This window comes from Crassostrea angulata, chromosome 4 (assembly GCF_025612915.1).
Source record: "Crassostrea angulata isolate pt1a10 chromosome 4, ASM2561291v2, whole genome shotgun sequence".
Classification (NCBI taxonomy): domain Eukaryota; kingdom Metazoa; phylum Mollusca; class Bivalvia; order Ostreida; family Ostreidae; genus Magallana; species Magallana angulata.
In genome coordinates, this window is record NC_069114.1 from 5,149,396 (window position 1) to 5,174,038 (window position 24,643).

Consider the following 24,643-nt stretch of genomic DNA (forward strand, 5'->3'; position numbering starts at 1 on the left):
ATCTTTGTTATTTTGTTTAGTTTGATTTTATTTGCAGTTCAACGTTTGCCCTTTCAAATGACATAATTTATTTACGAGGACTATATGTTTTTAGCTATATGATATGTGTTCAACAAATCTATATATCACGTCATTATTCAGTACATAGAACACTAATACAATTTTTAATTTTAGGTTTCAATATCATTTGGTTTTAAGCAGAATTTATAGAGATATTACTTTCAACATTATATGGTTAATTGTTGACAGAATACAAAGTTCAACTGTGTGCCGTGACCTTATTTTTGCAGGATTAAATTCTAAATTATTCTTAGAAATAAAGGAATATATAATTTTTTTCTTATTTTAAAATGTTAAATTGCTAAATTGTGTTTACTAAATTAAGTAATAAGATGACCTTTAAAAATTAGCTATGGCAAAAGTCTTTGCATTTTTTTATTGACCGTCGTATCTACTTTGCAAATATTTATAACATGGTATAACTGATTATTGGATGTGATTAATATTAATTGGTCTACAAAACTACTCTAAAAATTTCTGATATTGTAATTTATTGTTAATTCTAAGTATAATAAGAAATTAAATTCTAATTATTTTTATGATATTTGTTTTACGATTTTAGTTTGAGCATCCACTGACTACTTTTAATGTATAAGGTATTCGTCAGCTGTAAAAAAAAAAATGTCATTTTTTGACAATCTTCGAATATAGATATGCCTTTCCTCAACCAATTAATAAGGCCATCATAATGTTAAATTATAGTATTGGGCATTAACACAGAACAGGTTAGCTCAAATCGTATTTGAGTGACGAAATGGTAAAATACTGCATCATAAACAACACATAAGTGTTAATATGACTTATAAGATATGTGATAGTCAACAATTGATACTAATCGGAAATATTATATTTAAATTTTAGTTAAACGAACAGTTTTTTTAACAAAAGGAGACTAACAAATCAATTAATTAACAAAAAGTAACCATCTGGTCTACCTCGTAACCGAAAACCAAAAGGCTGTAATTTTCAGGATTTTGGGCGTAATAAATGGAATCTTTGGACTTTGTTTCCTACCGGGGTTCGTTGTTTTATGTAATATGATATCATAATTGCTATACTAAAGCAAATTTCAACTAAATTTGAGTACTCTTATTAAAGTAAAACCAACAGTCGTATATTTAAGGTATATTTTGAGCTACCATGTTTTTATAGTACTGTGTTTTAAAAATATAAGTACAAGTTATTCATTTTTAAAAAAAAATCAAAAACATTTTTTTAAATAATTAATGGGTAAACATGTTCACATTCCAAGGTGATTCAAAATAAAAATTATCAAATTAAAATATCTTTTGGCCAGGCATTGTTGCTACAACTATATAGGGAATGTATATGAATACTGTTGATTCCTTATTTTACGCGAGTACTTAATTCCGCGATTCAACGGTTTTCCATCAAATCGCGAGAACATAAAATCGCGAATGCCGAAATTTTATCATAGTTTCATGTAGTTTACATGTCTGAAAATTAAAAACGAGATTTTAAAATTCGCGAGATGGGCTTTTCGCGATTTTACGCGGATATTAATTCCTCGCGTTTAATTAGGAATTTACAGTAGTTCATGACATTAATCGGTTTGCCCATCCTATTTTTTTGATTTGGCGTGTCAATGTGTCTTTGTATGACTCATCATATTTGGCACTAGCCGACGTTCTGATTTAGTTAAACCAACTAAAAGCAAAAAAATAAAATAAAATAACGTAAGTGTCCAGCTAATGGTTGAGAACTACTTTTTTTCTAAAAAAAAATAGATATTTTGAAAACTTCGTAGATTTAAGAAAAGACAATAATTAGTAGTGTGTATTGCATCACTGCATGGACAATTTACTTACAGTACGATTACTTTTAACAGGTAATATCAAAACAAGCAAATGATAGACACTATACCTTTAACCCATAGGTTTTTAATTTTTGTTTTTTATTGAATATTTTTAAAATGCATACGAAAATGAAATATTTTAGCAACGTATTTATAGCAAACTTACTGAGATGTATACACAAAAGTTTCTGATTTCTTATTTTCTTCTTCTTTTGTCTTAGATAAACTGTTAAGTCAACATGATATGATATTTTATTTGATTCGTTTATACACAAGAATACCCTTGATACAATTATACTGACGTGTATTTTAGACCTAGGTCTAAAACAACAGGAATATAAAATGAAGTGCACACATAAAACAAACAATGTTTAATCTTTTACTTGATTACAGCTGAAAAGGTTGTAGTCATCATAATAAACATTGACCCTCTTTAACAGTGCTTTTAGTGTCACGTGATAGGCAATGCAACCAAGGACACCGTTGATATTTGTGGAATTATTGTAAATAGTATTATTACCTAATCAAAGGGATTTTGCCGTTTTATTACAAATTAAATATTTTCGTTTATTTTTTATATGTATTTAGGTTTGAAAGTAATCTATTGAACAGCCAGTCAATAGACTGCGATCTATTAGACCGCCGGTCAATAGACTGTGTTCTATTGGACTGCCGGTCAATAGACTGCTATCTATTGGACCGGCAACAAATTTTAGAACAAGTAAAATTGCTACAAGATTAAAAGATAGCTTAATAAAGAGCTAAAGCCACGAAAGGTCAAAATCAGCCTAAATTTCCCATGAAAAATAAAACAAGCTAAAGAGAAAAATGATAATAAATCTGTAGTACACAAAAATTATTGTATGACGTCACAATTACTCTGTAGACGTCTAAACACGCATTCGTTGCTGTTTTTCATTTTAAAAAAGTATTAGTTTTTTCGTTTTTACTTCAAGTTTCCGTGTTGGCCACACCCTTCGAACAAAATAAAGTATATGTCATTTTAAATTACATTTAAAAAGGCATATATATTGCATACTTTTATTTTGTCCGATAGGTGTGGTGTGACCACGTCGAAAATCTAACTTTGCTTTCAGCGTCAAAATCTTCAGAACGATAAAATAAAAAAGGGGAAACCCTTATGCTTTATATAAAGTAACGGCTTTTATTACAAATATATGTAAATAAAATGTATTGGATTGCTTTATATCTCAGTTTTATTGGGAATAAAAATATACTGTTGAAATCTGGTCGTTCCATTTATAACAGGCCCTATATATAGCGTTATATATTACATTTACTGCGTGTTCTGACCGATATTTTTTTTATTAAGTTGTTAAACTTCACAAATTAATATAATGATGCTTGATATACGATAAAAATATATAATATTCCCATTATTATAGGCATAATGCAATCTTTCGTTGATGCTTTTTCGAATTCATACACTCGGCACCGTGTCGCCATTGTCAATGTTTACTCAACGGGAGATAACTCGAAATGATGTACTAGATTTTGCATAGCCAAAATTTTGTTCAAGATTGAAGTCAAACTTGATATTTTTTATCGATGAATAATAATAATATATTTATTTTTCATACCTGGCCTCTAAATATTTGCGAGATGATGACATCCATATTTATCAGTATTTAATTTTCTGGTTCATAAAGCATTGTCATTATTGAAAAAAATGAGGTATAAGCTAGCTTTCTTTGCCATTATATCTGCCTTTCAGTTTTATTTATGGCTTAAACAGCGTAATTACGACAATTGTTGATGCTCACACACACACTCTCAGTAACAAAATGATGTTTTTTCAGTAAGAAATTCTTGCATAGTCGTCAGATTCAATACTTTGCGACCGAAACTTCATGACTTTCCTTTACAGAATTCCCATGGGTGAACCAACGTTTTTTTTTTCATGTGTGCTGTGTAACAAACGGACAAAGCCACGGGAGAAACGTAAAATAACAACACATGAAACTTCCTTCAGAACAACTTTCTAATTACAGTCAAAGATACTAAAGACACATTGTACAACAGATGAAGACATAAATACTATGGTGCAGAATGACAGAAAATTCAAGTTGTCGCTTAAAATGATGAAAACGACGATGGATATATCCCCACGCTAAAACGTCCAAAATCCAGCGCTCTACCAAGTCCACCTTCTATCTCCTTGTCGATTTCCTCCACCCCTAAAAGACATGCACAGTGCTTTTTGTGTAAGCGTCTGGGACCAAAGCTGGTGGTGGTACCATCAAACGCGAGATTTGATGTGTTTATGAACTGTGAGATTATTGTACAAGCGAGTTGTCGATGTTGTCCCAATCATTTGGAAAATGGTGAATTTAAAGTCAATGTTGCATAGCATTAAGACAGTAAATAGCTCACTCCTTAGCAGGACTTCTATTACTGAATTGATCAAAAGTTATCGAATAGCTGCATAGCTAAACGAAAATCGCAGAGTTGATTTTGGAACATCGTCCAACCTGACAAATAATTATTATTTGAATCTGACTGGAATATGCAAAGACGCTTTCGATGAAATCTGTGCAATCTGTCAGCTTTGAAAGATGTTAGAAACACACCTGCTAGGACCACACGAATATCTTAGGGCATTTTCTTTTTCAAACTGAAATCTAGACTTTCCAATTAAATACTTTCAACCATCTTCAATATTTCTAAATTTAGTTTACGTCGAGCCATAGCATCTATAAGAAAGTATCTCATTGCGTCTTCTGTTCCACAGAACTTGGGTCTTCAGCATATATCACGTGAAGAGGTAATTGAAAAGCATACGAAACCTCTAGCGCAGACTTTGTTTGGAGATAATGGGAATTCACAGGTGATTCTAGTATTAGATGGTACTTATATCTATATCCCAAAAAGTAACAATTTCTATTTCCAGAGACGTTCGTACAGTGTCCACCAAGGAAGACTGTTAGTAAAAGCGATGGTTGTCGTTACGACAACAGGCCATTTTGTAACAGCGATTGGACCCTACCTCGCAGACATTAAGAACAATGATGCAAACATCCTTACCATATGCTAAAGTCAAACCTGGAAGACATTAAACACTGGATGCCAAAAAATGACATATTTGTTGTCGACCGGGGTTTTAAAGATGCAATAAGTCTACTGGAGGATATGGGGATATAATCAGAAATGCAATGCTTCATGAAACGAGGGGATAAGCAACTGTCGACAGATAATGCTAATGCTAGTCGTTTGGTTACAAAGTTTTTATGTTTAAAACTGCTCTAATTAGATTATTCTAGTATCATAATTCAGCTTTGGTATATTTTGATTCTTACATCCATGAGAATTGTTTATTAATAAAAGAAATATTTAATTAAAACTGTTAAAATGTATGATCATAAGTATTAAACAGTTATATTGTAATATTTTTTATGTTTCAATTGAAGGTTCGATGGGTAGTTGAGTCGGCGAATGCCTGAATAAAGAGGAGGAAGTATCTTGACAAAGTCCTCCCAACAAACCAAGTCCCTTACATTAGAGACTACATAAGAAGTATATGCGCCATCTCTAAGAAATTCTTTCCTCCACTATCACCAGGTATTTAAAATAACGGTAAGATATGCATTATGCGCGGCGCGGAACTAGAATTGCCTTGTAAAAATTCCGACTTATTATTCACACAATAAAGTGCATGTAACAGAATTGGCAATGTACCCGCCCCCTCCCCCTTGTACACCAGCACCCCACCCCACCCTACCCGAGAACAATTTCTGGTTTAGCAAATCTGCATAGAGTTTTTTACAGGAAATTTTCCACCATTGTAATAAAGTGACTTATCAGTTAAATTATGTTGATTGTTTCTAAATAGCCATTGACGATGATGTTGCAGTGGCGGCTAAAATGTTGCACCTTAATCGTCAGGTAAATCGGCTGAAAGAGCAAGTGGGAGCATAGAGCTTGCACAATAGGAAATCCTCGATGTGGAGAGATGCTTCAACCATCGATGATTTCCTGAACATGACAGAGGAACAGCTACATGAGATGACGTGTGGCTCCTACCAGCTTAAACTCTCAAGGTGCTACACCCAAGAGCACCTTGACAGAAACCACGACATCCTCGTTCATAGAGAAGATCCACAACGATGCAGAGCAGAGATGTGTCTTCAAAAGCACATGTCTTGTGGATATCCTACGACGAAGCTAAGGTATGGTGTGAACTGTTTATTTGATAGTAAAATATTAGAATCACAAAGAGTTTTAAAACCTATTGACTGATTGTTTTTCCCTTTGATGCAGATTACGGCATGGTATTGTCTTTGCAAGACCGGGGCAGGAGTGGTCGGTGTGTCTGCACACGTTGCGTCCGTCCTGTGGTATCTCGGGTATGCCAGACACATACAGGACTCTGAGTATTGGGATTAGGAACTGGGGGGGGTCTATGTTGAAGATGCAGCCAACTTTCCAGAACCAATAGACGCATCTGACATCGAGGACAGCATCATAGAAGAATGAACACTTTAAAATTTACTTTTGCACATACTTGGTATTGGTAACGTGGTATCACAGTTTTCTCATAATAGATGTTCAATTATTTCAGCAACTTCTTTTTTCCAATTTATGAACTAATGTGAACATATTTGATGGCAAAAAACAGATAATAATATTGAATAATATTTAGCCATGACATTCTTATTTACGTAATTGCATTATTTACCCATATAGTAACAATTTTATTTCAATGCGCTAGATTTATTGTTTAAAAGTTATTGTGCGCACAAACTAGTATATGTTTCTCTTGAAAAGATGGACATTTTCAAGTGATGCATTGGATATCCGTAAGATAAACGGGTATATGATCTTAATGATGCATTTATTAATTATACCGCATGCAATGAGTATTCATGTTGAATAGTTTGTAGTTTGTTGAAATTGGTGCAGAAGTGTTATTGTTATATTGATGTTAGTTGTAGTACCATTGATATGTATGCGTAAACAACTCTGACATGTCGTAATAAATGTGACGTCAGTCACGTCATTGAACGTTTGTAATTTAACATGAAACAACTGCTCTTTCCATGCGCCGATCAGCAGGGATAGGGGCCAAACCAAACAAAGACTTTTATTTTTTCTAAGTATAATGACCTTAGATTGTTTCCTGGTAATAACGTAAAATTCGGAGATTAGGCCGATTTTGACTCTTCGTGGTTCGAGCTCTTTATGTTTATTTTATTACTGTTCTTAAAATTTATCTTTTAGGTTACCTTAGTATTAATTAACAATTACCTGAATGCATGATGGTTTAAAAACCTTCTGTAATTTATAATTGTGAACACAAAATAATAAAAACAGAATAAGGTAATATATGTACAACAATCATTTAATGCCTGAACAGTCGTTAGACCCGAATTTTTTCCCTTGGTGCAAGGAACAGCTCAGTATGATCTATTTTATGATAGATCATACTGAGCTGTTCCCTGCACCTCGGGAAAAATATTCGGGTCTATTGACTGCTGAAGCATTAAATAATTATATATTAGTGTATTAGGAAAAGACAAACAATGACCTCTTATATGTGTTACATTTTCTAGATACAAAAACATCCACAATACGGTAGGTAAGAATATGGGGTGTGTATGAATATGTTATATCGCGTAAATTGTTTGTTGGGGCATAACTGATTTTTTTTACATAAATTGCAGTCAAAAAAAATTAACAATTTTACCTGTAAATATATCTCTGAATGCATAAAAATATACCTTAAGTACAATTATTTAAATTAAAATGCATACCTATAATCTAGATGCCATTTTACAAATTACACCGGAGTTGTCAGTTTCCTCTTACTGTAGGTTTTTACAATAAGATTGATGGGCAACCAATATTACTTACTTAACAGCCCATCTATCTTAACACTTTTAGATATGATTTTGTGCTATTAATTATATTTAGACAAGAAAAAAATCCGCATTACATAGCTATATAATTTGAAAATTTCTTCAATTTTTATAAAGCACTCTTCCTCTCTAGAATATTAAAATAGTTTTAAAAAAGAACATGACCACCAAGCACTCTTCATTTGCAATTTATAACCATCTATGCATATACAAAATACAGCACTTAAGAACTTCATTTACTCAGGTTTTGAGTTGTCAAATGGTTACAAAGTTCCATGTTATGAGTAAAATTTGTTCTAAACACAAAAATTATTTAAACTATGAATTATTATTGGCAGAACATTTGATATTTTTTACTATATTATGCAAATAGCTCAAACAAAACAAAAGAGACCTACAGTACCGTCAACGCAGATCCCGTATTTAACTGAGCCCCCCACCCCCCACCCCCCGCGGTTAAATAACCCTTTTTTCTCTAAATACCACCGTGTTTAATACATCGCCGTCTTCGCTGCATCCATATTAAACCACAGCGGTGTGACCTTCCGTTGAACAAGGTGATCGGAGATTATCACATGTATGAAAACGACCACATAATATTTAGAGTCATTATTTAGTGACAATGTCTGATGAATTGCTTTACTTCACCTTCAATCATTATATATTAAATGCACGTTAACTTTTTAAAACTCCCTACTTATTTTGATGTACATGTATAGCTGAACTTAAGAATTTTGTTCTGGGTTTTGTTTTTCACTTGACCATTTTTGGCACTACTTAAATACTTAAAGTTAAGATTATATTTTTATTAATAAATCTATGTCATTTTGTATATTTTCTGTTGGTTCCATTTATTCATATGGCATGAAATGCAACTATGGAGAATAATGCTTAAAAACGATTAAAGACTCCTTAACTCAATTTTTTTTATCTTGATATAAATTTCATTTGAACAGAATAATGTCAACATGATTAGTTTGATACAATATATGTTTTAGTGTTAACATCATTCATTATTTTGTGAAAAATGATTAAAAAATTAGTATGGTTTTGATAAATTATTAAGGAAATTCCGACTTGAATACATTTTTAAATTGTTACTGAACAAATATTGCGTTGTATCTTTTTGCTGCTATTTAAGAATTGTATTTGATTTTTAAAAGAGTTTAGAAATAACTAATATTTTCAAAATGAAAAAAAAATTAATTAAAGTTAAAAGGAATTCTCTTAATTTTACTTTTGATATTCAATAATCACTGACTAGAAATATAGTTTATTGACCTACCTTTTAGAATGTGAAAAATATCACAACAATGAAAGGTCTTTAACGTGCAATAAATGGTATTTCATTATCATCATGGCATGTTTTTCACTTTTTTAGAAACAAGCCTCATTTTATAACTAATATTTTACTTAAAAACGGTTAATAACTTAAAAAATGATAAGTTTCTTGGAGTAAACTTTATATAGAGTTAAGAGTAATTTATTTCTTTTTTTATCACAAATGTCCATTGCATTTTGAATTATCCTTTGCTCAGTGCACAAAGATGTTTTTATGTCGGTAGTACTTGATTTCAGTTAAATAATTTTATTAGGTCTGAAATAGTCTAGTGTCATCTACACTGCATTGCTGTGAAAAAAGTGTGTTAAGCATGTTTACTACAAGCCGGCCCATTCAAATAAAGACCACGGTAATATATTGCGTGTTGATGTCACACATGTTGTATGATTGATTTTTCATTTGAGCTATCAGTAACAATCAGATCAATAGTTGCTGATATAATATACCAGTTGTGTGATTTTGCAAGAGAATTGATATACGTCTGTGAAAGTGTTTGTTAAAATTCAGTTTATGAACATGTACAAGGGTTGTTCCCATAATTGTTCGCAGACAAGTTCGATAGTAAGCGGACACTGTGCAAAATACAAAACATTTCAGATTTCAACTTGACATATTTTCTAATAAATTTGTAACATTTAATTTTTTACAAGCACCATAAGAAATGTACTTAAATAATTAGATATAAAATGCCTCCAAGAGTATTTTTTTAATATTTATTTTTAGTTTTGTACGCATTCATCTTTATTTAGTAAATGTATTGTTTAATTGCATAAAATGTACGATTATCAATATGACTTTACAGTAGCTTATAAATAAAATTTTGTGAAACTTTTAATTAAGGAATTTTAACCGTTTTATTGCCGAAAGCGTAAAAAGTTATAAACTGCAGGAGATGGCCACATGTGCCTAGGATAATTGTTTACAAATAGCATCAGAGATTTAGAAAAGGAAGGACTGATTTATTTTATGACGAACAAGGAAGGCCACAAGAAGTGGACACCGGTGTAACTGAATGGGTCGTAATTACAGAATTAAATAATGATAGAAGAGTCACTGTACATGATATTGCTGGGATGTTCAGTTTTAGTGTTCCGACAAAACATCAGATAATTACAAAATATCTTGACTTTCAAGAGGTTTGTGCCCGATGGGTGCTGCTGTCTGCGAATGAAAAACTAAGGCAGGTTTCTGCACCCACCAAGTTTTTACAAGTTTTTTATAGCTAGACCAATATAGCTAGACAAAAATAGGGTGACACGTTTTTGAGCTTTTCACAGAATTTTTCTAGCTTCAAAGAAAATTTAATATAACTTATTGTCCAGCTTATTGATGCATCATTGGTAAGAAATTGTTATTGCAATGCAGCGCTGAAGCACAATATCTTTAGTTTAACACACAAAACATTGGATAAATATTTATTTATGAAACATATATATATATATATATATATATATATATATATATATATATATATATATATATATATATATATATATATATATATATATATATATATATTTTTTTTTTTTTTCTTTCTTTTTTTTTGGAAAATCATATTTCACACATTGATATCGAATGCATTTTTAATGCATATTTAACGTGTAAACTGAGGAAATTCAATCCGACGATATTCGAACAAATGTGTACACTGTGTGTATATAAAATTTAAACGAGTGAAGCCTCCCAGGATACCACGAGTGATATTTATGATTACAGTTGGATATTACTTTTATGAGGTAAAGATACACAATTATATATTTATCCATGCATATCGTTGCTGATAATTAAATAATCAATAAATAAAAGTTCAGGAATATAAGAACTCTAGTAACATTTTTTTAAAGACAAAATGAAATTGTAAGATCAAACGATGTTTTAGGATTAATGAACCTAATTTGTTTGTGTATCATAGGTGATGGAGTTCATATTGCTGCTGATATTTTTTGCTGGTGCACAAACCGAGGGAAATAACGAAAATTGTAAGGAGATGTTGCAGGGTTATCTGACAGGACAACTGTCGTCTGCTCTAGGGGCGTACCAAGTAGAGGCATTGAGGCGGGAGTTCAAAAGTTTTACTGATGACATGGAGAAATCCATGAAAGAGCTCAAACAAAACGTTGAGACAAAGCTGAAAAATATCAAAAGTATACTATGTAACATTGCATAAAGTAGATTCTGAATCAAATACTAATTTTAAGAAAATATCATTTTCTTTTTGATTTCCAGACACAGCAAATAATAGCATTGTTTACACAAGATGGGGAAGGAAAAACTGTCCATCAAGTGCGGAATTGGTTCTCTCTGGTAATGATTTTAAGTTTTTAGGGAGATAACAACTTGTAAAAATGAAAAAAAAGTAAATTTTCGTGAAAAAAGCCTTTATCGATCCATCAAATAAACTTAATTAATCTTAATCTTAATTAAGTTCTTTGAATTGTATAAACAATTAAGTCATGCGTTTTAATTGCCAGTTTGATATATAGGCTTTGGTTTCAGTAGGGTTTTTATTTTTTTGTTGCAAAATCCATTATTTTATCATAATTTGTATGCAAATTAGGCACCCAAGTTCAGAATAAATTTAAGTTGTAGCTTTGTCTAAAATAGGATACCTTATTCTTAAAATAGGTGCCAGAACTATCAGTCGGCACGATATACTAGTATATATTTGTCTGCGTCTATAGAGGTACTTTGAAGTTATATTTTCATTGAAACAAACATGGTCAATGATTTTGGTCAAATTCTATTTTTATGTTTTTACTACTTACAATGCTTTAGAAATGCATTTCTAATGATCAAATAAAATTTGAGAGTCACTCGTAGAGTTACAAGCAATATACTGGGCTCACAATTCTTTGTCATGTAAACAAGGCTTGTGCCCTGTTTTTGTTTACATAGATTCAATATACCAGAAAAAAAAATCTTTTTCCAGCTTATTTGTCTTTTTATTTATTTTAAGCATAGATAAACAGTTCCTAACGATTAATACATTCGTTTTAGGTTTAAAACTGAAATTTTTACTTCAACGTCCAAAGTGTAAACAAACGTTTTGTTTATAAAACAAAGAATGTTAAGCTCTGTAACTCGCTTATAACTCAACAATGACGCTCAAATTTCGGTTGCCTATTAAAAATGCCTTTCTGAAGCATTGTAAATATTGAAATCGGAAAAATAATTGTTGACCATAATCGTGATCATGTCCCTTTAAATGATATAAATGATTAAATCCGTCCCCAAATAATTATCTGCTAAGGGTTGACTCTCCGTGCCATGTGCATGTTGCACCATCACCTATCAGAAACTTAATATCAGTGTTTAGTTTACTATGCCCCATTAACCTTCGTGTTATTTTGCCTCCAGTCGTAATTTGCAATTTTACTGTGTGAAGTTAACATAACAATCGATAATCGTAGCCACACGTTACGCACTTTACTTCTGATTCTCATGTACTTAACATTAGGGGCCTACCCAGAGACATTCCTCTAACTAATGTAATCATTAAAAATCATTTCATCAATCTTAGCAAACCACAAATGTCTTCAAGTACGTACGGCAACTCTCAATATTACAAACACAATGACCAGGTACTTTATCCAAAACTGTCCCTTGCTACCGTACCCTTTAAAATATAGAAGGTAAACTAGAGCAGAGCTCGTGGCAAAGCCACGAGTAGGTCTTCCGTTGCTGCTGCGAGTTGAAAATATGTGATATGGTGTCAAACGATTATAATTACTAAACTTTCAGTTCTACGTTTGATATAAAAACGTGTTGTGATTGAAAGCCTGCATATAAAACGTGTTTTGAAAAAGAAAATAAGAAAATGTTTTAGGAAAACTATTTGTCGCACACAGTTTATGTAATCGAAACAAACATTATTTAAAAAATGAGATATTTAATGGCGAGTTAAATTTTCAGAGGGTAGCAAGCATTGTTATAAACGGTATGTACTCATGTGTCATGTCAGGAATTGTGGTTTTTTTTTAAACCGAACCCGTTTACAAAACACGTAACCTTTTCTCTAAGATAACTTCTTTATTTAAATATTTCTAAATTTTTGAAGACAATGTGCAATTTAGAATTGTTGCGTGCTGACAAAATTTACAGACCCTGAAACGTACTACTACACCAAAAAAGCGTGCGACTTACGTGCGAGAAACGTTTCGTGTAAACCGTTTAGCGTTTCGTGTGAATCGTAAAGAGTTTCGTGTAAACCGTTTAGCGTTTCGAACAAAGCGTACAGAGTTTCGGACAAAGCGTGTAAATCGTTTTAAGCAAAGCGTGCGAGAACCCTGTGAAACGTTCAAATGATTTCATTCAGAAATCTCTGACACTTTGTTTCAAAATGGCGCCCGTGTTTTACATTATATGTACTGTTTGTGATTGGCAAAACTCTTTTGTAGGTATTTTCATGAAAAAAAAATCTAGAAGAAATGATATACTTATTTTTTTATAAAATTGAATTTATTTTTAACAAACAAAAGAAAGGTATATGTATTAAAAGACGACTAGTTACAGAGTACATGTATATATAACGTTTTTATACGATGTTTCAGTACTGGTACAGTCGTTTTACCAGTAACGAATATTTGCAAGTATCGAATAATTTTAACAAAAATTATTCGTGGAAAACGAAGTTGAGGTTTTAAAAAATCCTAGTTAAGTAATTATAAAACAGAAATAAATATTCTATCAGTGCGTGAAGTTGTTTGCCATTTGCACGATTATTTAGCGAATTGTTTACAAATTAAAAATGTGACCCAGATATGAGCTGCCGGAAGTTCAAAGCAGAAAAAACGAAAGTGTGAAAACAATTAAGCCTAACTATGAAAATAAGTTTGTTATTGATCCCTAATTAGTGGATAATTAGTAAATATAATTCATTTAAAAAGATAATGCATCATATCAAATAATTATGGAGCTTTGAATGAAATTACGACTTCAAATAGAACCACGTGTAGTTTTCCTAGTTTCGGTTCATTGCGACAGAAGTATTATTTGGCTGCATATATTGATAGATATACGGGAAAAACAAATGAAAATGGCAACTTCTTATCATCAATTACTTTTATAAAGTGTTTTTATGAAAATTCAATATCATAAAGTAACGCAAATGAAAAATGTTCAAGTCCAGTTTCAATTTGACGGGAAAACGGTATGATAAAAACACCGATCATATTATTTGTTTAAATAAGATATTCCCACAATTGTTTTTTCTTCTTCATTTATAAGTCCATTAACATGTACCTCTAATATATTTTTGAAATTAATTCGCCTTAAAATATTCGGTCAGAAGTGATAAAGGGCACTTAATTCGATACTGAGAAACGAATTCGAAACTAGGAAAATGGAGGGGGGTTGTAATTACTGTCTCCGTAATTCATCCTTAATATTTTCGGAAGTTTGATACTACAGTTTAGAAGGAAAAAGAAACGCGATTTAAATAAAAAATAAAAACATTTGGAATTCCGATAATAATAGTTGCATGCATGACGAAACCGCATACTGATTCATTTCCGGTAAAATGACTGTACAATATTAAAATTCGCTTAAAAAAATTAAAATAGTGCTGCTTTGTAGGGTATGTTGGAGGATCTTCTTATAGTGTTACTGGGGCAGCAGTTGAACCGCTTTGTTTACCAAGGAAACCGGAATGGGGACACTACAGGGACGGCATTGATGGATATAAAGCTTATATCTACGGTACAGAATACGAGACAAGTGATTTAAGTGGCAAGTGGCTCAAACTCCATGATCATGACGTCCCTTGTGCTGTTTGCCTAGTTCGAAACAGATCCGTGGTAAAGATGTTTCCGGGTAAGAGTTAATAAACTGCTTTAGCTACTATAAACTCCTTGTATTTATTCTAATGTAGGAATCTACAGTTAATAGGTAGAAAAACTAAATCAGATTATTCTAAATAATATTTATGGATAACTGATAGGGTGATAATCCGTTTTGGAAGTTACCTATTTGAAAAATAAACACAACATGAATTGGAATTGTCATATAACGAGAAAATAAATGTCAGAAAAACCCATGTATAAAGCATATTATTTATCAATAACTATTCAAAATATTGTAGCTACACAAATGTGTAAAGAAGGTTGGAAGTTAGAGTATCGTGGGTATCTAATGGCTGGTTACCCTACTCACCCAGCTGGGACATCATATACTTGCATCGACGAAGACCCAGAGAGTTTACATGGAGGTGGTAACATCAACAACAACGGTTACCTGTTCTATATGGTAGAGGCGAGATGTGGTTCATTGAAGTGTCCACCTTATGTTGAAGGAAGAGAGATTGTTTGCGTTGTGTGTTCCTTGGAAAAATAAAAACAGTTAAAATATAAGGAATCATTTGTCGTTTTTTAGTCAAAGGTATAATGGATCATTGTCATTAAATGTATACGTTTACTCAGAATGAAAAAAAAAATCCGCTGATGATAATGAAAAACCATCTATTGTGTGTTAAAGACCTATCATGGTAGTGCTATTTTTCACTTTCAAAAAACTAGGTCAATGACCTAATTTTTTAGATAAGGGCCATTGAATATTTTTTGAAAATTTAAGAAAAGTCCCTAAAAATTTTTCACTATAATTGAAATTTTCTTAATTGTGAAAATAATACCAATTGCTAAACTCTTTTAAAAATGAAATACAGTTTATGAATGGCAATGACACTTAACAGACACAAAGCAATTTTCATTCACAATTTTTATGAATATTCCAGTCCGAATTTCCTCTATCAGTTTTCAAATTCCTACCCTTTTTGATTCAATGTTACAAAAACTGAATGATGATCATCCTTAAACATTTATAGAATTAAACTATGTATATTGACCTTACTCTGCAGGCATGAAAGTTATATGAGGTCAATGATCAAAATTTTGAGATATGGTGTCTTTCGTCGTTTTTAAGCATTTTTCAATATTTTTGTAGTGTGTGCCATTTAAATATCTAAACGAAAAAGTGAGATAAAACCAACAGAAAATATGCATAAATATGTTCACTAACAAATAAAATCTTAACTTTGAATATTACAGTACTACCCAAAATATTTCAGTGAAAAACAAAATATGAAAATTTTAGTCCGAATTACCTCTGTTTTGCTAAAAGTCCAATTTTGTTTGAGCCTAATTCCATAATATAGTAAAAGTATGGATGGTTTGTCAATAATAATTCATTTCATAAATGCTTTTAGTGTTTAGAACAAATTTTACTCATGATATTGAACTTTATTACAATCCGAATTTGAGAACTCAAACCCTGAGTTAACAACGTCCTTAAAAGGCAATTTTTCAACATTGATCGGCAAAAAATCTGTTGTTTTATGCAAATCTGGCAAAATGATGAAACAATCATTATTCTTATTTTGATCATTGGATCCTTAAATTATGCGACAAAAATTATGTGATTCATTTGGCTCTATTTTAAAAATGTCCAAACTGTTTGGCATAGTTTTTACCTGTAGGCCTAAATATATTTTAATCCAAGTCGGGTGTCCATAGAACTATTTTTAGTTCCCTAAACTCACCCAACTGGTTAGATATTTAAATACCCGGGCTGGTGTAGTCGGTTTGGGCGTAGAAGGCACATGATAAGGACATGCTGTCCTGTACTAGTCTAAAAGTTTGTTCAACATAAAGTATTTACATCTTTGCATATTCTAACCAGGTTCTCTCTTCTGAGATAAGAGAGTTTTTATTTTAAAGTTTGTTTATTGTTAATTTTCAGTTTTTGTGTTTTGTTGACTTGTTCCATAAAGTTGTTTTAAACTTAACATATTGTTTGAGTACATAAACACGGGTAATGTTAATAAAGTATACAAAAGTAGCTGTATGATATACGTAAATACATGTAAAGTAGTTGTGTGAAGTAATTACTAGCGGAAAAAAGAAAAAGGACTTGGCCAATATTTTGTTCACTGATGAATCCAGATTTCATTTGGATAGCAGTGACGGCCATTGTAGGGTGTATCGTCGCGTTGGAGAGCGTTACCAGGACGCTTGTGTTGTGCAATGTCGACAATTTGGTGGAGGTAGCGTTATGGTGTGGGGTGGAATATCAGCACGTGGAAGAAACCCTCTACAAATTGTCAATGGAAATCTCACTGGCGTATGCTATCGAGATGAAATTATTCAGCGTCATGTGATACCCTTCATACAGAGACATCAAAATCACATCACTCTGCAGCAAGACAACACAAGGCCACACGTTGCACGTGTAGTCATGGACTTGTTTGTTCAACAGAATGTCGATGTCTTGCCTTGGCCAGCTGTTTCCCCCGATTTGTCGCTGATCGTGCACGTCTGAGATGAAATGGAAAGACGTTTACGCCGTTTACCAAATCAGCCAGCGACATTGGCTGATTTAGGCCAGGCTTTAACCAACATCTGGGACAACACCCCTCAAGCATTTCTGAACACTTTAGTAGCATCAATGAGGCGTCGCTGTCAAGCACGCGTGAACGCAAATGGTGGTTATACGCGTTATTAATTTTGTTAATTCCATTTCAAATAACAGTGACTTTCGAGTGTGCTGAAATTGACGTTATTCGACGTTGACATTAATGTGTTATGAGATGTTGTTACGAATACATGTGTTAACAGTATTACAAAAAATAATATTTGTTCATTGTAATTTTTAAATGTTTTTTTCTCATATATTAAATAATGCACATGTTCTTTTTTCCGATAGTATATATTGAATAAAATAGTGAATGAAAAATTTCATATTTAGGGAGTATAGTAAGGGACACTATTTTGTGGCGGAAGGTTTTTAAGAAGAAAAGGAACATTTTTCATAACTCAGTTGTTTTAGATTACCGTGATTTTAGATTTCTTATTTTCCGTGAAGAACAAATTTTCAGATAGTTTATGCATTTGGATATCTTCGTGTTGTTTCAAAAAGCATATTTCAACAAAATTTCAATATTTCTATCGACATATGTCGACATATATTGACATGTTTAAGTGATATCTCATAAAAGTAAAGAAAAAATCAACTTCAATTTTCCCCCAAAATTAGCTCTTTTCAGGCCATATCTCAAAATTTACATAATAGACCTATACTTTTGGTTTTATTTTCCGAATATTTAAGTTTCTTTTGACAAGTCTGTCATAATTTGAGAACAAGTTTGACTTTTAAATTATTTAATTGCATGTTGAATCGTTTATGAAAAAAATAGTATTTTTTCAGTGCAAAAAGGTCAAAATATCAATAAGGTTAAGAAATTGCAAACTTTTTCATTATGATAATTTTAATATTATTAATTCTAAATAATGGAAATTTGTTTTTGATACCAAGGTACGTTTCGATAAAAAACAATTATAGAGGGAAATGCGATTTATGTGCAATTTGCACTTTCAGTGCAGAGAGGTCATATTAAATACACCGTAGCACTGAAAGGAGCATATAGACCCCAAAATTTTGTTTTGAATTTTGATTTAAATATGTGTGTAGATGTTAAAAAAATACTTAAGAAAAAAACTTAGAGACATTTGATCGCAGGATCCAACGTCCTTAAAGATATAACTTTTAAATTACATTAAAACTACGTATCATTAACCGAACTATTTCAGAGAACTGAACGGATCCAAGCAATATTGATGTCTAGTCTCGTTCAACCAGACCCTCTGCTGTCTTCGATCATCTCCGACAATCAGAAGAGACTCTCTGCTGGTCGGAGATCTACGGAGACAGCCGAGCGTATGGTTGAACGAGACTATATTGAACTCTGGCGTAGGAATACATACGACTTCAAAAATATCTGAATTGTTCGTACCATTTAAAATCTATTTTTTTTAGGTATTTATAAAAAATTATTCTTGAAAAACAATGCTTCAGAATACATTACATCAAATTTAACGATTATTTTTTAAGAACTATGTTTTGTCAGCGGTGATGAGATGAGCTTAGGACCATTTCATTTACAGATTGCCAGAGTGACTGCAGAGGAGAGTTGATTAAAATCAACTCCCCAAAATCTCATTTTTTCAAATATATGACAGCTATTAATTTTCGCCATTTCAAAGTTGGTGATATTGAAATGGCTGCAAAATGAAGCCACAATTATATATCAACAACTTGTAGGACGGAGTTGTGATGATAAAGATTAAAATTTTCGCTACCTTGTTGCAATGCAAATCACAGTCACCTAGCAAAAATAATTATTGTGGAGTATAGCTCGTTGCATTGAAATGTTGCATTTATCAGTTTAAGCATATATGCGTAATCTAACGTGCAACACGGCTTAGCTGTGTTTTACACTGGTGTGTTTCTTAAACCCAGGCGTTGCACCAGGTGCATTTACCTGATAACTCGATTTTTGTTGACTACCAGAAAAATAAGAATTGATTGGATAACTACTAACTGTGATCGATGGGTGTCTACAGCAAATATAAATCACTGTTGTTATGCTTTCCAAAGAATAATCAATCCACTCCGTCAACCTTGCGCTTTCTCCACTTTTGCTTGTGGTGCGCCTATACACGTATGTCTGTGCTCTATTTGTAATGCCTTATGCAGGTCTTACATCAAAAAGAACACAAACACAGAGAGAACACTAGTTTACATTGTGTGGTGTAAAGAAAAAATGACCTTAAACCCCATAGGTACTAACTGCAGCCTATTGTTAGCAGATCTACTTTTGTATTCATATGAAGCAAAATTTCTTCAAAAACTTGTACGTAAAAAATTAAACCATTCGTTGTTGCCTTCAAATAAACATTCAGGTATATCGACGAAGCATTTTTAATTAAAAATTGTTACTTCCATACCGATATCGATTTGATATATTCAAGTGGAGTGAAAGATACCACAAAGTCAGCGTCATCTGTTTCATTTTTGATATTGTACTAGAAAGGGACATTGATGGTAACCTAACACCAAAAGCTTATGATAAGCGTGATGACTTTAATATTTATGTGGTTAACTTTCCCTTGTTACTCATGTAGCAATGTACCTTCATCGCCTGCATATGGAGGTTTTTTTTACTTTCAGATAATTCACAATTAAGTACATGATCCACGAATGAATATGATTTAAGGCGAGGCAAGCTACAGACAAACAAGTTGATAAACAGGACAATCAACAGTCTAGGTTGAAGTCATCTTTTCGTAAATCTTTTTGTGAAAAAATGACAATAACAAACCGTCAACCATCTCCAAAATCCATAAAACAAAATACAAATTCAAAGCAGAGCAACACGGACCTCCAAATAGATAGATAGAGGTAGGATCAGGTGCCTAGGAGGAGTGAGCATCCTCTGCTGACCGGTCACACTCGCCGTGTGCTCTTTGTCGTAATCGATACAACGACATTGTCAGCAAATACAATTCCCCGCATGCTGAGTGACGTTTCTAACACTTATTGTTGGACTTTTATAAATCATTTAAATGTCTACGGACTTGTTCATGTTTTTTTCGAATACGACAAAGAGCACACAGCGAGTGTGAAAGGTCAGAAAAGGATGCTCACTCCTTCATGGCACCTGATCATACCTCTTATTCTTTTTAGAGCTTCATGTTTCCTCTGCTCCTGTTTTGTATTATTCCTCTGACTTTTGATTTTGAACATTGTTTGTTATTTCCACATTTCTTCTTAAACATAAGGACTCACAGCATGTTAACTATTTCATTTATTTCATCAGTTATCTTAAACTAGTATTAAGAAAAACAAAGTCCAGAACTTTACACATATGATGAATTGGTAGTCAAAAAAGATCCAATTTTGTTTCCAAACAAACAATTTTTAAGTTTTGCTTGCCACTTAAATAATTAATGATATCCGATGAAGGTCGATATCTGAAACCGTAGGCAAAGTTTCGGAATTCATTTCTTCTGTGTTGAAGATTTATTGTGATACGGAGTGTTTTAAATGGCAAAAAGAAAAAAATTAATATAAATATAATTACATTTGAGTATGAAACTGAATTGATGGTTTAAATAAACAGGCTATGTTGTTAAGGTTAACCTTTACGTATTGTAAATTGGAGTAGCAATTGTGTAATTCTTATTTTGAATATTCTCTTTTGATAAAAACATTCTAATTTTTCACCGGTATTTTCTGATCAATTACCCAGTGACATATTTATGCATGCGTGATATAACTCCAGGGTAACCAACAGTTTATCGATGATTAAATGATGAAGTTTTCAATGCAAACGTGATCAACACAATCTACAATCATCGGAATAAAAATGTAGTTGAGGATATCAGTTGTATCTCTTTTTAAGCAACAACTGAAGGAACTTTAAAACAGTAAAAAAGGAAGCAGAATTATTTTAACAAACATAGTTTGATTTTTTCAATTATTTAAGAATAAAATGAAATCATGTGATAAATTCAGGGGGATGTGCTGCCATCTTATGGATTTGAGAATAACATAGTAAAAATTTCATGAACTTGATTGTTCCTGTCTAAAACTGTTGTCAAAAAATAAAAAAAGCAAAAAATATGAGTTTCTTCACGTTATTTTTTAATGCAAAATACGCATGCAAGAGCAGACCAGTGACTTTTTAATCTATAAGAACCGCTGTAGAATTGCGCAGCTGCAGACTAATTTTAAAGATTTAAAATCTGGAAAAATAAGATAGGGGGTTCCTTTTTGTCCTCACTTTAACCATTTAATGAGATTAAGGTTGAATGTTGCACATTAATGTAGTAGCTTTGCCTAAAAATAGTGTACCTCTTTTTTATTAGTCAGCATTAGACCTACTTTTAGAACAAGAAAATTTCGATACTAAGAACCCATGTTTTTATAAAGAAACATTTACGTTTCGTTTTCTTTTTTTTTTAAATTGCCAATTAAAAACAATTGAATGTGACAGATATCTCTTTACCAGTTCCAATGATTTTTTAGTGTTTTTTCACTGATATAAGTATATGAAGTTTTAATTATTTTTAGAAGTAAGGTAGAGGTAAAAATGAATTGCTTTACTAAAAACAATATACATATGAAAATATAATTTCAATATACAGTCCCTGAAACGTTCTACTTTCCAATTTTCCGTGCTCTCATTGCTTACCGTGCGTTCACTGTTCTTGAAAGCGCTCTCCGTCCGCTCCGTTCGCGTTTACTGTTGTTTACTTCTAAAAGGGTCAAACTAGTCACCCCCGTGAAGTTCATTGAAGTGTCCCCCGTGTGTTGTTTGTAGAGAAATAGCTTGTGTTGTATGTTCTCTAAAAAATTAAATTTGCAAAAATTAGTATTCTTTATTGTAAGTGGTCCTTAATTATAAGTACTCTCAACAAGAACAATAAGGAAAAGTGCGAGTGGTAAATCAAATATTTATTCAAGTTCAAATCAGTTGCTAATTAATGTGTTAAAAGTTAAAAATCATGGTTAAATTACAACATATTTTTAAATTGATTAGAGAGAACATTATCAATTCAGAAAATTCTATTACTCAAGTAACTTCTCTCATAGAACACATTTTGTTTTGATTAAAGACTCAAACTCTTCCCATTGTATATTCAATCTTCCTGCAGGATACTAAACACACTAACAACGTTCAAATTGCTCTTCCCTCATAGCAAATGTCATCTTCGTCTTCCTAGTTCCAACAACATTAGGTTCTTAATATTATATAGGTTCTTTAATTCCAGTGAAATTTGACATCATCTAACACTTTATTGTGGAGAAATGTGTTTGTGATTTATTTTCTTTTACTCCAGTAGCAAATTAAATTGCAAATGGAATTAAACTTTTACCAATATTTGACATTTGTGAATAAGAACTTGGCACTTACCTTCCTAAAATTCAAATAATTGAGAATAGTGAAGCTTGTTTTTACTTCGCTGACTGCTATTCCTTTTTTGTTAAAGCAAAATAACTATTTAAATTGGTATTGAATATATTTGTAATAGACAATACAATCGTAAGCACATATTGTGCCCATCTATTTTGAACCATTACAGCGAATGCAATCAATACATTTTGTCATATAATAATGCTGCCCTAGTTTTGTTTAAAGCAGAAGACTTGCTGATTTGCTATTTGTGTAATATTACGAAATGACTTAATTATATTTAATTTTACTATGATAATATGTATCGATATGTTTACATTTTTAATTGAAAACTGTTGTAATGTAGAAAAACCGGAAAACGATCAGTAACAAACGACTGCTGGTTTCCAATTATTATCTAGCGTGCATGTAGCACATATGCCATATCATCCAACATGCAGGATCCATGGGTTGGCTGAAATAAATACACCCCTTCAAAATCTCCTTAACTGACATCGCCCTCAAATACAACGCACTTCACTTTAATTGTAACATATCATTTTGATACTGATTTCATAACATTTATACTTATTAACGATATTTTAAGGTATGTCGGATCAATTTTATTGATAACACATGACTGTTTTCACTTTCAAAAAAAAGTATATATTGAAGTTTTACCAGCCATATCTAACTTATGCATGTTTATCAACCACAATGTGTGCCTTCATAAACGTAGATGCTTAATCAATCTATTCAGATTATGTCATAAATTAAAAAGAGATTATGATAAATGTAACGTTTATCTTCTTGAATGTTAATGTCAAATATGCTTAAGTATGTACTTTTCTATACAGTGATTACAAAACAAATAAACAATAAAAATAGAAATAAATAACATGTTGAGTTTCCTTGTACATTGTGTGTATAAATATACATTTTCCACCATTTAGTATTCTGGTAGTCAATATTAATTTAAGTTATGATACTATAAACAATATTTATATCCTATCAGTAATCGATAAAAAAAGAACACACACGATATATCTACATTTTTCTATTTAACTATGATCAATGTAAAATTTCTTGATTTTGGACATTCAATATTTCCAACCGACTAATGATAAAAGTTACTTGTAATTTATGTTGATTGACTATCAGGTATTAATCGTATTTGATAGAAATCTTTAAGTAGGATTCAGTTGGTATACTTTAATGTATGTTTGTCGTTTCTTTACGATTCTATGTAAAATATTTTCTAACATCGATCTTAAAGTATACTTTAATCTTCAAGTTTTATGTCAATAAATTTGTATATCCAATATAAAAAATATAGATTTGTATTCTATTAAACAAAAATGACTAATAGTCAATGTTATACTTAGATATCAAATATCGTTTTAATGCCGTGTTAATGATTATATCGCGCCAGATCATATGACATCACAAGAACAATAGTGTGTATAAGGATTTGAAAATGTCACTCTCCTCATTTGATTTCTTAAACTTTCGTTGGACATTGCTTTTGAATGAGGTAAAGCCAACGATAATTTATTATTTTACACTATTAACACTTTACGAAATTTGAAAAAAACAACTAACCATCACTGAAAGACTGCTTACTCAAAACTATTGTTTAGTAAACCTTAGTCTAAAATAGATTATATAGTTATTCATGTATCATAGATGATGAAATCCATACTGTTTCTGATGATCGTTGCTGCTGCAAAAGCTGAGACAAATACCGGAGAATGTAAAGAAATGTTACAGGGTTATCTGACAGGACAGCTGTCATCGGCTCTAGGCGCTTACCAAGTAGAAGC

The 24,643-nt window shown here is 31.8% G+C and overlaps 1 pseudogene; it reads left to right on the top strand.

Moving 5' to 3' along the window:
- The window catches only part of LOC128180561 (uncharacterized), a 35,516-nt pseudogene that overhangs the window by 9,600 nt on the left and 1,273 nt on the right, over positions 1–24,643 (top strand).